The sequence below is a fragment of the Sarcophilus harrisii genome, chromosome 1 (assembly GCF_902635505.1).
Source record: "Sarcophilus harrisii chromosome 1, mSarHar1.11, whole genome shotgun sequence".
Lineage (NCBI taxonomy): Eukaryota > Metazoa > Chordata > Mammalia > Dasyuromorphia > Dasyuridae > Sarcophilus > Sarcophilus harrisii.
This window is the reverse complement of record NC_045426.1, coordinates 561729895-561742708: the sequence shown is the minus strand read 5'-3', so window position 1 is coordinate 561742708 and position 12814 is coordinate 561729895. Positions and strand designations below refer to the sequence as shown.

The window sequence follows — 12814 nt, the reverse complement described above, 5'->3', positions numbered from 1 at the left end:
AAAGACAAACACAGAGACAGAGGCAGAGAAAAAGAAAGAGACACACAGAGAATTATTCTGTATTCTCAGAATGGACACTTCATACCTCATTCTTCATTCCTTATATCCCTATCTCCAAAGTGGTAAAGTGGATCTTATAACCTTCTGTATAGACCACCTGCTTTTGCTTGAGACATTTCCAGTCCCCCTTTTTCTAACTCACCTACCACAGATTGACTCCATCATTAAATGGTCAAAAACAGAATAATTTGTGGGAAATATACTCACTTATATCAATTATAACTGGAAACCAAAAAGAAGGTATGTTCGGGGACACTCATAAACATCAACAGAATTATATACATCTGGGAAGATCATAGGGACATAGCATATGTTCTCATCCCCGTTGCCTGAGAGGAGAGTTACCGCACCTGGAGTACCTGGATCCAATCTCACTTAGACACTGGCAGAAACATACATGTTCTCAACTACATGGCAGCCATAGTCACAGAAAAAAGAACTAAATGGTCTAAATTGTGATCCTTCCTGAACCCCTACTTTTTAGGGGCATGTCAAAATTCCTGAACTCCAGTTTTCTTTTTAGAAAAGAGATCTCTCTAGCATTATGATCCCAGACTCCTAGTTTTCCTACAAGAAAAGGGGGATTTCTTGAGTACGAATTTTGTTTTTGTCTTTTAGCAACAAGTTCTAAAATTCTGCAATGTAGTCTTCTAAAGAGATGAGGAAAGTTTCCAGGGAGTACTATGTAATTTCTTGGAAACAAGAGATTATGCATTTGGCTCCAGGAGTAGCAAGGGGCTCCATTCTATGGAGGAGGAAAATATCAATATTTTGCCTTTCATCAATACTATGAATTACTCAGACAATACAGGAAGAAGTTGCCTTATAACAACCACAAGCTCATTTTCCTCCTAGGGGACTTCAGTATACTACTGCATTGGCTAAACTCACCAGAATGTCAGTCCTCTGATGCTGATTTATTAAGCTAATGACCAGCATAATGACCTGTTTCTGAAAGAAATAGCCACTTTCCTGGCATTAGAGAAAAAGCCTGGCTCTGAAAGTCTGGTTATGTTGATCCAAGAATTTTCTCTATGAGCCATAGATATGGCAGGACCACTGGCCCCGAGCTTTCCAGGTATAGTCTCAGATTTAATGCAAGAAGTCCTGCTTTTTATTATGCTGTGGTCTTACTATTTGCTTTCTTGTGTCCTTTCCCCTCTAGCTTGTCAACTCCATGTCTAGATAAATATACAGTTAAGACAAAACACCATATTTCTTGATCTTTATGTAACATATCACTCCCCAGAGAAACAATAATTTTAAATTAGATATGATATTGAATTTCCTAATAAGTGATATAGGTAATGGAATAGAGGATAGCTAATTAAAACCTAAGATATCAATGAGCATCTTTAAGATTTTTTTAAAGTGATCTTGAAGCATACTGAGTTTTTGTTTGTTTGTATAGTTTTGTGTTTGTTGTTTTTTGTTTTTGCAATTGGGATTAAGTGATATGCCCTGGTCATACAGTTAGTATGGGCAAAGTCTCTGAGATCAGATTTGAATTCAGGTTCTGACTTCAGGCTGGTGCTCTATCCACTGCATCACCCAGCTGCCCCATGAAAGCCATTCAAACTGGCAACATAAACCAGAAATCTTCATTTTCCACTTCTTCTCTTATCTTCTCTCTTTCCTAAGAGGGCAAATGTCCACTTTGGAATTTGGGGTTTCCCTGGGGTGTTGAGAGACATTATTCTTTTTTTCTTAAAAATTTGTTTACTCTTTTACGCTTAAATTTTACTTTGCTTTCTTAAGCAAATAAACATGATATAATTGTGAATCATCAAATTACAAAACAGCTCGTGCTATTTGTATGAATGTATCATTGAGACAGGATAATTTGGGAACGGCAGGAAGAGTCTAAAACTTCCAGTTTCCAGAATGAGATTTCTGCATGAGAGCTCACAATTAATGGAAAGAGTTCTTGATTCATCTTATTTCATTATCTTCCCAGAGCGGGGAAAATACATGAACCTTTCTATGGAAATGAGTCAGCAACAGTGGCTGGTCATCAGAAAGCTGGAAAATCACTCCCCAGTAGAATAAAATCCATCAAGGTAAACAAAAAAGAAAATTATATCCTCTGGAGAGAGGGCTAGATGGAGCCATAGCACATAGAGTGCTGAGCTTGGAATCAGGCAAGAAGACTGATCTTCCTGAGTTCAAATCCAGCCTCAGATATTTACTAGCTGTGTGACTGTGTACAACTCACTTAACCCTACTTGCCTCAGTTTCTTCATATATAAAATGGTCTTGGGAAGGAAATGGCAAAACACTTGAGAATCTTTGCTAAGAAAACTTCAACTGAGGTCATAAAGTTAGATTTAAATGGCTGAACAACAACAAAATCCTATATGGAGAAGTAAACTGTCCCATAAAAAGGATGACTAGCTCAAGCAAAAAGAAAAATAACTGATCAGGCAGCCAGCTCACCAACAGGCAGCAAGCCACCCTGTTACACACACAGATATTTTCCACTACTCAGAGGATGAGACAATTTTATGTAGTAAAAAGAAGAATGCATTTGGATCTCGATCCAACTGACTACCACATTATGTTGAGTCAGTCACTTAATTTCTTTGGTCTCCGTTTCCTCATCTGTAAAATGAGAGGATTGGTTGGATAGTCTCTGAGTTCTCTTCCAGGTTCTAGTTTTGTAATTTTAAGAGGAGCAAAAGAAAAGCAATATGACTATTATGATTGAATAGAAATAGAAGCAAAAAAAAAAAAAAGAAAGAAAAATAAAATAAAAGAAATAATATCAACAAATAGAGAAGAATGGAAAAGTTGGATTAGAGGAAGTACTTTCCAGATGTTCTATGAAGAGGAGAGTGAATACTAGAAAGATTCACTCAAAGAAACACACGGGGTTTTAAAAAGATAATTAGAGAACATTTAAACTTGGGAGTAGGTGGTGGAAAGATAGGTGGGAAACTCAGTGGTACTTTCCCTAATTTCACTTTTTTTTAGTAACTTATAATAACTTCAAAAGCCTCTGCCTCTGGAGACCCACCTGGGTGGAAGAAACTAGTAGACTGCATATAAATTAGCTTAGTTAAATTATTTTTTCCAAGCAGCTTTTACTGGTTCCTCTTAGTACTCAGCTCCTAGAACAATTTTTCTCCCATTGCATTGCAGCTGTTGATGAGGCTGGTCTGAGATTAAACAGATGTTACCCAGTACATGTAAAGCATAAGAAGAGGAACAAGTATAAAAAACAAACAAAAAAAACCACCCAGCTCTGAGTTTAGATTCTGCAATGTCATACTTCCAAACATCACCATTGTTTTTTTCTTTACATTTTTATAAGAACAGATCTCATAGGTACTATTTCTTTCAACTTGAAATCTAGTTCTTGGATTTCAATCAGCAAACATTTGTTAAGAAAATACTTTCCACCAGGCACTGTGCTAAGCCCTAGAGATACAAATAGAAGCAAAAAGAAAAGTAGGTAGAAATACAAAGATCTAGGAATGGAATTTCGGAAGCCTTCTTCAAAACCCGGGACCCTTCTTCCAAACCGATGTTCTAGAAGGAATTCATCAATGAGAAAGAAGTCCAAAGGGGCAGAAGGATGTTTCATGGAAAGGAGAGAGTTGAAAACATGATGGAGAAGTCAGGAGAATCAGAATCAGAGCCAGGAAAGAAGAAAAGGATGGCTGGCGGGGAGAGGGGAAGCTTGGATTTTAGAGCAAAATGTGTCAGATAATGGAAAGAACACATTCTCTTTTTCATACACACAACTTCTGATGCTAGTGTTGGATGTCCATGTAAAGTCATTAGTCATACCAACATGGGAAAGTAAGTAAGGAAATAAAATGATTATTGAAACTTTAAGCTACCTAAATCAGGCAACATTTCCAATTATGCTTTAAAAATATAGGCTTCTATGAATGGAGTCACAAATGTCTTTCAGTGACTAAATTTAACAAATATTCAACTTTAAGTAGAATGAAATAAATGAAAAGTGAGTGGGGAGAAGACACATAATTTAAATCAGGGGTCGTAGTCCATCTTCTTATATTATCCTATTCCAAAGTAAGTTCTGTCCAAGAAAGAGTACTTTAAAATGCTGGGACAGACGCTTAAAAAAAAAAAAAAAAAAAAAAAAAAAAAAAAAAGACCTTCTGGTCAAAGGGGTAACGTATGTCAACACTTCTCTGACTCTTGGCTTCTGGTTGTTGCTCAGAATAGACTAAGAAGGGTCTGTAGGCAGTTTGTCTACCACTAAACATGAGCTATTATTGTAAAATTGTTTTTCAGTCATGTCCATCTGTTCATGTTCCATTTGGGGTTTTCTTGGCAAAGATACTGAAGTGCTTGCCACTTCCTTCTCCAGCTCATTTTACAAATGAGGAAACTGAGGTAAATAGAATTAAGTGACTTATCCAGGATCACACAACTAGTAAGTCTGAGTCCAGACTTGAATTCTTTAGATGAATCTCCTGATTCCAAGCCCAGAGCTTTATTCCCGACTCTATTTAGCTGCCAAACATCAGATTATTAACAAACTCCAGTTTTAAACTTGGGTCTGTCACTATCTGGGTGACCTTGGAGAAATGATTTAATGATTCTGGCCTCAGTTTCCTTATCTGTAAGATGAGCTTCTAAAGTAAGACCACAAATTTATGTAAGATCTGGAAAAAGCTAAGAGGAAGAAGAAGAAAATCTTTTGTAAAAATAAATGAAGATTGTTAGTATTTATTTGTGGCGTATATAGGAATGGCAAAAGTTCTCTAGACTTCCTGTCAGTAATTTATTCCAAAGGGTCTAGGAAGTAAGAGCCAGCCCCAGGCTAAGGTGAAGAAACTAAAATTGTTTAGCTTCAAAAGTCAATTCCTTGTCTCTATTCCTGGAGGACTTTGATCTTCCTCATCACCTATGGAAAATAAATTCCCTATGGGATTGTTTTCCCTACTGTCATTCTGCTACAATATTCTTTTATAAATCTGCTAGAGTTTTTCTTCCAAAAATCCTTGCTTCTTTTTAAAAAAAATTTGTTATTCATCTTAAACTTAAAAACAAAATGCAAAAAGAAAAAAAGAGCATTTCCATGTACAAAATAGAACACAGAAGATTCAATATAAAACAATACATTTCCATTTCCCAGTTTTTCTGTGCTTCCAAGTTTTGTTATCTGCTGTATGGACTTTGCTTCTTAAAGGCTCTCAACTTTAATAAATGACAATAATTCTTCCTCTTCCTCTGTTCTTCCTTTTGTTCCTCCACCTCCCAGGATTCGCTCTTCTTTTCAGCTCTAGGGCCCTGCCAGGCCCTGAGTCTACCCAACATACTGAAGGCAGTGTTAACTCTTTGCTTCATAGAAATTTTTTTTAACTGTTTTAATGGAGTTTGCATATGGGTTTAGGCTGGATTTCTCCAGTTATAAGAGGAAGAGGGTTTTGGTTGAGAACTGTCAGGAAAATCTGGGTTGGAATCTTGCCTCGGACACATGCTGGCTATGTCAACAATTAACATTTAGCAAGTGCATACTATGCACCAAGCACCATGCTAGGCAATGGAAGATAAAGAAAAGCAAAAGATTTTTTTGGTTGTTGTTGAGGCAATTGAGGTTAAGTGACTTGCCCAGGGTCACACAGCTAGGAAGGATTAAATGTCTGAGGTGGGAATTGAACTCAGGTCCTCCTGACTTCAGGACCAGTGCTCTTAAAAGACAATTGTTGTCCTCAAGGAGAACATTCCAGGCAAAGGATAGAGCCAATGAAAATGCCTAGAGTTGGAAAAATGGAGATGGAATGTCTTATCTACTATAAGAAAGCCAGTGTCACTGGATCTCAGAGTACCTGTGAGAGAGAGGAAAGGGTCTAAGAAATTGGGAGAGGGGTAGGGAAGAGGAGAAGAAGTTTGGGAAAGGTTCTAAAAGTTAAACATAATTTTATATTTGATCTTCTAGGTGACTGGGAGCCACTGGCATTTATTGGGGGGGAGGGTGGTAGTGAAATGGTCAGACCAGCATTTTAGGTGGGTAGAACCCTAGGCCTGGAGTCAGGAAGACCTTTGTTCAAATATGACCACAGATACTTATTAGATATGTGATCCTGAGTCACTTAATTCAATTTCTCATCTGTAAAATGAGATGGAGAATGAACTGGCAAGTCATTCTGATATCTTTGCCAAGAAAATCCCAAATGGGGTCACAAAGTCTGATACAACTGAACCACTCCCGCCACCATTTTAGAAACATTATTTTGGCAGCTGAGCAGAGGCAGTGGGGAGAGACTTTTGGCAATAATCAGCTGCGAAGAACCAGCTGTGAAAATCTCTTCTTGATTTTCAAATCTTGCTATTACAATAATCCATGTAGGAGGCCCTGAGGGCTCATATTAAACTGCTGACAGTGTCAAAGGAAAGAAGGGAGACCTATGAAAGAGTCTACTTTAGGATTTTTACTTTAAAAAAGTAAAATCAATAAACCTCGGTTGGAAATAAATTGATTTTCTATGATCTTGGACAAGTCATTTAAGCTCTTAGGAATCTAGCTAACGGTCTAAGCTTAGATAAAGTGACAAGCAGTAGCAGAAGGATTTTCCTATCCAGATCCAGAGCCCTAAACTCCTGTACCAAAGACTCTTAATTTTCATGTTAGAATGCAGTATTTGCTAGACTATAGGATATACAGACTCTGCCATCTAGTGGTGGAGATGGGTGTGGCCTCAAAAATGGAACTGGAAATGTGTATTATGACACCATAAAATGAACAAGCCCCAAGAAATTCTGTCTCTGGAGACCCAGTAGAAAAGAAATGTCTCTCCTGCGTCAGAAATGATCCATGTTTAATGACAACCAAAAGGGAGGTTCTAGCCACCAAACACAATCGGAGACTATCAAGAGCCATCTTACAATGCATACTCCAAGGGCCACCCCACATTGAAGGAAAAAATATCCACCAAGGCCTTGAACTTCATATGCAAGTGCTAGATAGGTAAGGCTGGGACAGCGCTAGATGACCTTCTGGTGTGGTCTGCAAAGCTGGGGCTCATTTCAGCTGGATAGCTCCAGTTTTCTCCCAATATAACTTTATACATCTCTTCTCAGGGAAATTTGCATTTCAGGAAGAGATTTTCACAGCTGGTAAAGCCAAACATCCAAAGAAATTAGTCTCTACTAGTAGAGTCAGAGTTGTTTGGTCAGGTGCATTTTTCACATTTTTATTTACATAAGAAATGTTCTTTTTCTCTCTTATTCCCCAGTTCAGTCTTACTTTGTATTAAATTAGAAACTCCTTTAAGAACACAATCAAAAAAGTGTTTCTTATGCCTTGTGTGGTATCTTATACATAGTGAATACCCAATAAATACTTGTCAAATTGATGCAAATGAATTGTCAGGGGAAAGAGGAATTTCCTAGTAGAAATTATGAGAAGGATATATACAGGAACGGCCCTCAAGAAAATTTCAAAGTGAACAGATTTTGCCTTGGGGACCTTCTCATTTTCCTTTCTGAGCCCATTTTTTCCAAAGGGACAAAATCCATGGCTGCCTTTTGATTGCCAAAACCTCTCTGGCCCCCACGCTGCAGAGCCCACCAAAGTTTGCCACATTCCACCCCATGTGCCTCAAAGACCGAGATCATCCATTCTTCCTTCTCCAGCATAGGATAAGTGAAATAAAAACAGAGTACATATACCCTTTCACTCTCAGAGGTCCCTCAAGGACCTCTCACAGCAAAGAGTCCATCCACATACGGGCCATTCTCTTGGCAAGATTAAGAAACCAACCCCAATTGTGCTTTGAGCATCATGTAGATGCAATATAGCTATGGAGCCACAAGGGGGCTACTGTACCTCTTAGTTAACGCTCTAAATTTTCTTCTGGGTGTGTATGAATTTAATTATTAATAATCACATTTTAATATACAAAAAGAGGCTTGATAAAGAACTGTGAACCTCTGTTTATATGCAGTTTGTTGTGATGTGGTATATGTGTGTGTGTGTATATATGGAGACTAAATCTGTGATTTCATTAGCATGAAGAAATCCTGAGAAACTCCCTCTACCAATTAGATTGGCTCTTAAATCTGCAACTTAAAATCCTGGAGAGTACCCTGAGAGACTAAGTGATTTACCCAAAATCACCCAGTCAGTATGTGACAGAGCTGGGATTAGAAATTCAGGGCCAATTCATCCACTCTCAAGAATTATATGGGTGTTTTTGTGTGGGGGAATGTTTATACAGTTTGAAAAACAAAGTATACATATATATATATAAATACTTTTTGTGTATATATATATGTATATATGTAAAACTGTTTGCAAAATAAAACATGTAACAGAAAAACAAAAAACAGCTGTGTTCATGAGTAGTCAAATTGAAAATATATTAATTTGAGACATCTACACTTGTACGTACACATAATATATATTACAACTGTACTATATATAGAATACTTGTATAATATGTTTTAGATAATTTCATATGGTAATTTATTATATTATAATAAGTATTTTTAAAATATCTATAAAATACTATAATTTAAATCAATTTATAATTCAATAGGCTAAGTAATAAAATTGCTCCATTTATGTAACCTGTACCTTTTTGCTCTCTTCTGTTCATTTTTTTAAAAATATGTTTAATTAGTGATCTTGGACAAAAGGTGAAAACATATCTATCATTACTTACTAACTTTGCATCCCTATCCCCATCTTCCCAAGTTAGCAAATATATGTATAAGTGTATAAATTTATGTATGTGTATATATATATATATATGCATATGTCCTTGGGTAAATCACTTTACAAATATATACGTGTACCTATATACATATGCTTATATATAATACATAATATATATTATGTAGTACTTTGGGGCAGTTAGTGGATAGAGCACCAGCCCTGAAATCAGGAGGACTTGATATATAAAATATGTACACATAATACAGAGTTCAGACCTGGTAGATTTCACCATCACTGATAATGAGAAGAGATCCCTAAAGAAATCTGTTCTACTTCACATCTTTCTTTCCCATTTCATCAATAAATCTTCCTATATGCCTGTTTTCCTATAGCTCTTCCAACAATCATCAGCTTTCTTTTTTTTTTGTCATGTAGCATTTGCTAATGTTATTGGTATGAGGCAAGATATCAGAGTTGTTTCAATATGCATTACTCTCTTCATTAGTTATTTGGAACTTTCAAAATATCGTTGTTGATAACATTTCTTTCTTTGAGAAATCCATGTCTATATCTTTGATTATTTATCTTTAAGGGATTGACTTGTTCTTACTTATCTGAATTAGTCCCTTATATAACATGAATGTAAGTTCTACATCCGAAAATCTTGCTGCAAAAATTTTTCCAAGTTAATGATTTTTCTTCTGATCTCAAATTTCTTGATTTTATATATGCAAAAATGTTTTAATTCTTTGCCATCAAAATTTATCCATTTTTTTTTTTTTTTTTTGCCAATCGTATTCAGAGAAAGAACTATGGACACTAAATAGGGATCAAAGCATAGTATTTTCACCTTTTTTGTTTGTATTTTTTCTTTCTTGTGTTTTTTCCCTTTTGGTCTGATTTTCTTGCACAACATGACAAATGTGGTAATTTTTAAAATATTGACTATTTAACCTATATCAGATTGTTTGCTGTTTTGGGGAGAGGAGAAGTTAAGGAAGAAAAAAAATGTTACAAAATTTTACAAAAATGAATTTTGAAGATTATTTTTACATGTAGTTGGAAAAATTATCCATTTTTTTCTTCTGTGATACCCTTTATCCTTTGTTTCATTCTGAATGCTTATCATTTTTACAATTGTGAAAGGTATTTTCTTCCTTGTCCCTCTAATATATTTATAACATGACCTCTTACCATCAAAAATCTGTTTCCATTTGTACTTTATCTTTAGATATAGTATGAGATGTTAGTCTAAACCTAATTTCTGCCAGACTTCTTTCTAGTTTTCCCAGCAGTTAAATTGTGTCCTTACCCCACCAGTCAAGGTCTGCATGTTTACAGAACATTGTGATGCTATATTCATTTGTTGGGTACCTGATCAATTTGACTGATCAATCTTTCTACTGCAGGGTATATATGTGATGCCCTATATGTCCACATAGCTCTATCTAGATAGTATAAATAGATGTCTTTAGAATCTCCTCTGCCCACCCCTCTCCAAGGGGCACTTTGATCCTTACCATGAGGAAAACAGGGGATTGAGGACACAAGTTTGACCACTTTGCTCTCCTCAGAGAAAAGGGATATTGAGCTGGGATTATATCTAGCTTCATCCCTCCAAAATATCTTTAATCTAGGAAAATAATTTTAATGTTCAAGCTGAACTTCTAATGAGAAAGGAATGTTCCAAACTATATATCCAAAGGTTTGACATCCTTACCACCATATGCCAATTACAACAGATAAATAGTGAATAGGAAATAAACCCATTTATCCAAGCCAATAGGAAATAGATAGCAAAGAGATTGTATAGTTTAGAGCAAATCAGACAACATATATGGTGAATGAGCTATTCCCTCATCAGGAAGCAAAACATTTCAGCTCAACTATAAGAAAAATAAAGATTCCCATATCTCACCAAAGAGAAATTCTCCAAAGTCTCTAGCTAGCATGGTAAGCTGGGGATAAGAATGTGGATGTCGCCTCCTCTATTGTGCCATCATTTCTTCAGAATTTTTCTTTCCCTTCAAAAACCTTTCCTTGAAGAGAATCTGGAACTATTGATTCTCCTGTTTTAAAGCTGGAAGCTAGAAGGACAAGAACCTCTCTTCTCCAAAGTTCTCACCCCTCTCACAGGCATAGACTTATCAGGGCATCATGTAATCAGTCTCCATCCATGAGAAGTCTTGTGCAAATGTATTTGAGCTTCAGGTGACACTATTTTTCAACAAGTACCAAATAATTTTGTTGGTTACTACTTTGTAGCATAGTTTGAAATCTGGAATTGTTAGGCCTTTTTCTTCTCACTTTTTAAAATTATGAGTCTTCATTTTAAGATGAATCTCAAGCAATATTTTCTCATTTCAACTTCTAGTGCCCTCCTTCTAAAGCTAGCTTATATACAATTGCTTTGCATATATTTACACTTATTCAGTTTATATATATATATATATATTTTTAGAAAATGTTAGCTCTTTGCAAGTAGAAATTCTTTCCCCTGCACCCAATACACAGTAGGTCCTTAATAAATACTTTTTGAATGAATGATTACTTCCCCTGAGATTATTGTTCTGTTGTTCTTCCAGATAAATCTTGTTATTTTTTTCTAACTCTATGAGGTAACTTTTTGGTAGTTAGATTGGCATGACACCTAAACTTTAGCTTGGATAGTATTGTCATTATTATTATAGTGGCACAATCTAACCACAGGTAATTAATATTTCTCCGATTATTTATGTCTTTATTTTTGTAAAGAACGTTTCCTTATTTTAAAGATGTTCCTGGAGCAACTCCAGATGGAAACCCGTGAGTTAAAGAGAAACATTTGCCTTCTAAGACAAGGCTCCCTTGATTGAAACTCCTTTGTGAAAGCTCAGAGTCTTGTGGAGCCGCTGGCGACAAATTAATTTTACTAGGCAAAGTCCATTAAATGCCTTTGCTTTGAACAAATGGTGTCCTTTGGCTACTGCCCCCCACTTGCCCTAAACTAAAGAAACACGTTTTTAGGTGTCTTCAATTTCTGTATTTGTTTCTTTCCCACTTTTTACTCCCACTGTTTAGCCGGCAAATACTTGGTCAGGAAACTTAAGAGGGACGGAAAGAAAAATAGATGACATTAACATACCGCAAGCAGCATGACCGCGGAGCCGCAGCCGTGAATTCCCGCCTCCCCGGGGCTCAGCCGGCCGCGCCGAGAGCTACAGCGCCCGACTACTAGCGGCGCGACGCCGCGGCCCGAGCCGGCCAGCGAGCAAGCCGCCGCTCCCCTCCCGGCAGGAAAGCTGAGCCAGCCGCGGGTGGGAGAAGTCGGAGCCGCTGGCAGACAGAACTAGTTGCACGAGACGAAAGCCTCCGCAGCCTCGCTCAGCAAGGAGGGAAGGCTGCCGGTGACTCGGACAGAGGGCCCGGGAGGCGCGGAAACCCTCGCCCTGATTGGCGGCGCCGGCGCGGCCGGGCCCCGGGATTTGTGAGCCGGCGAGGCTGGGCGTCAGGAAGCGGATTTTCCCAGGCTATCTTCTGCAGTTGCTTTGTGCGGGTGAGTCCGGTTTCTTGCAAAGGCTTATATAATGCTCGTTCTCTCCACCTCGCACACACACACAGAAAGGGCTTTGCTGTTGGGTTTTTTAAGCGAGGATTTTTGTTGCAATCTTTTGTTTTTACATGATTTGTTTCCCCCCTGCATCCTTCTCTGCCAATTTCTCTTCTAATTCCCCCTCATTCTCCTTCCACCTTCTCCTCTTTCCTCCTCCCCCTCCCTCCATCCCTACCTTCTCCTCCTCCTCCTTCCATCCCTACCTTCTCCTCCTCCTCCTCTTCCTCCTCCTCCTTCCATCCCTACCTTCTCCTCCTCCTCCTCCTCCTCTTCCTCCTCCTCCTTTCATCCCTACCTTCTCCTTCTCCTCCTCTTCCTCCTCCTCCTTCCATCCCTACCTTCTCCTTCTCCTCCTCTTCCTCCTCCTCCTTCCATCCCTACCTTCTCCTTCTCCTCTCTTCCTCCTCCTCCTTCCATCCCTATTCATCCTTTCATCCATCCTCTTCCTCCTCCTGCCTTCCATCCTCTTCTCTCCCTCATCATTCCTCTTCTCCTTCAATCCTACTTCTCCTTCTCCTCTCTTT

At 37.8% G+C, this 12814-nt stretch overlaps 1 long non-coding RNA gene across 1 annotated transcript in view; it reads right to left on the bottom strand.

Annotated features, from left to right (window-relative positions):
* The window catches only part of LOC116420654, an 81579-nt gene extending 69567 nt beyond the window's left edge, over positions 1 to 12012 (bottom strand). The window contains exon 1 of the long non-coding RNA XR_004231040.1: positions 11823 to 12012. This is a non-coding gene — a long non-coding RNA (uncharacterized LOC116420654). The remainder of the gene's footprint in view (positions 1 to 11822) is intronic.
* Positions 12013 to 12814: the final 802 nt, after the last annotated feature.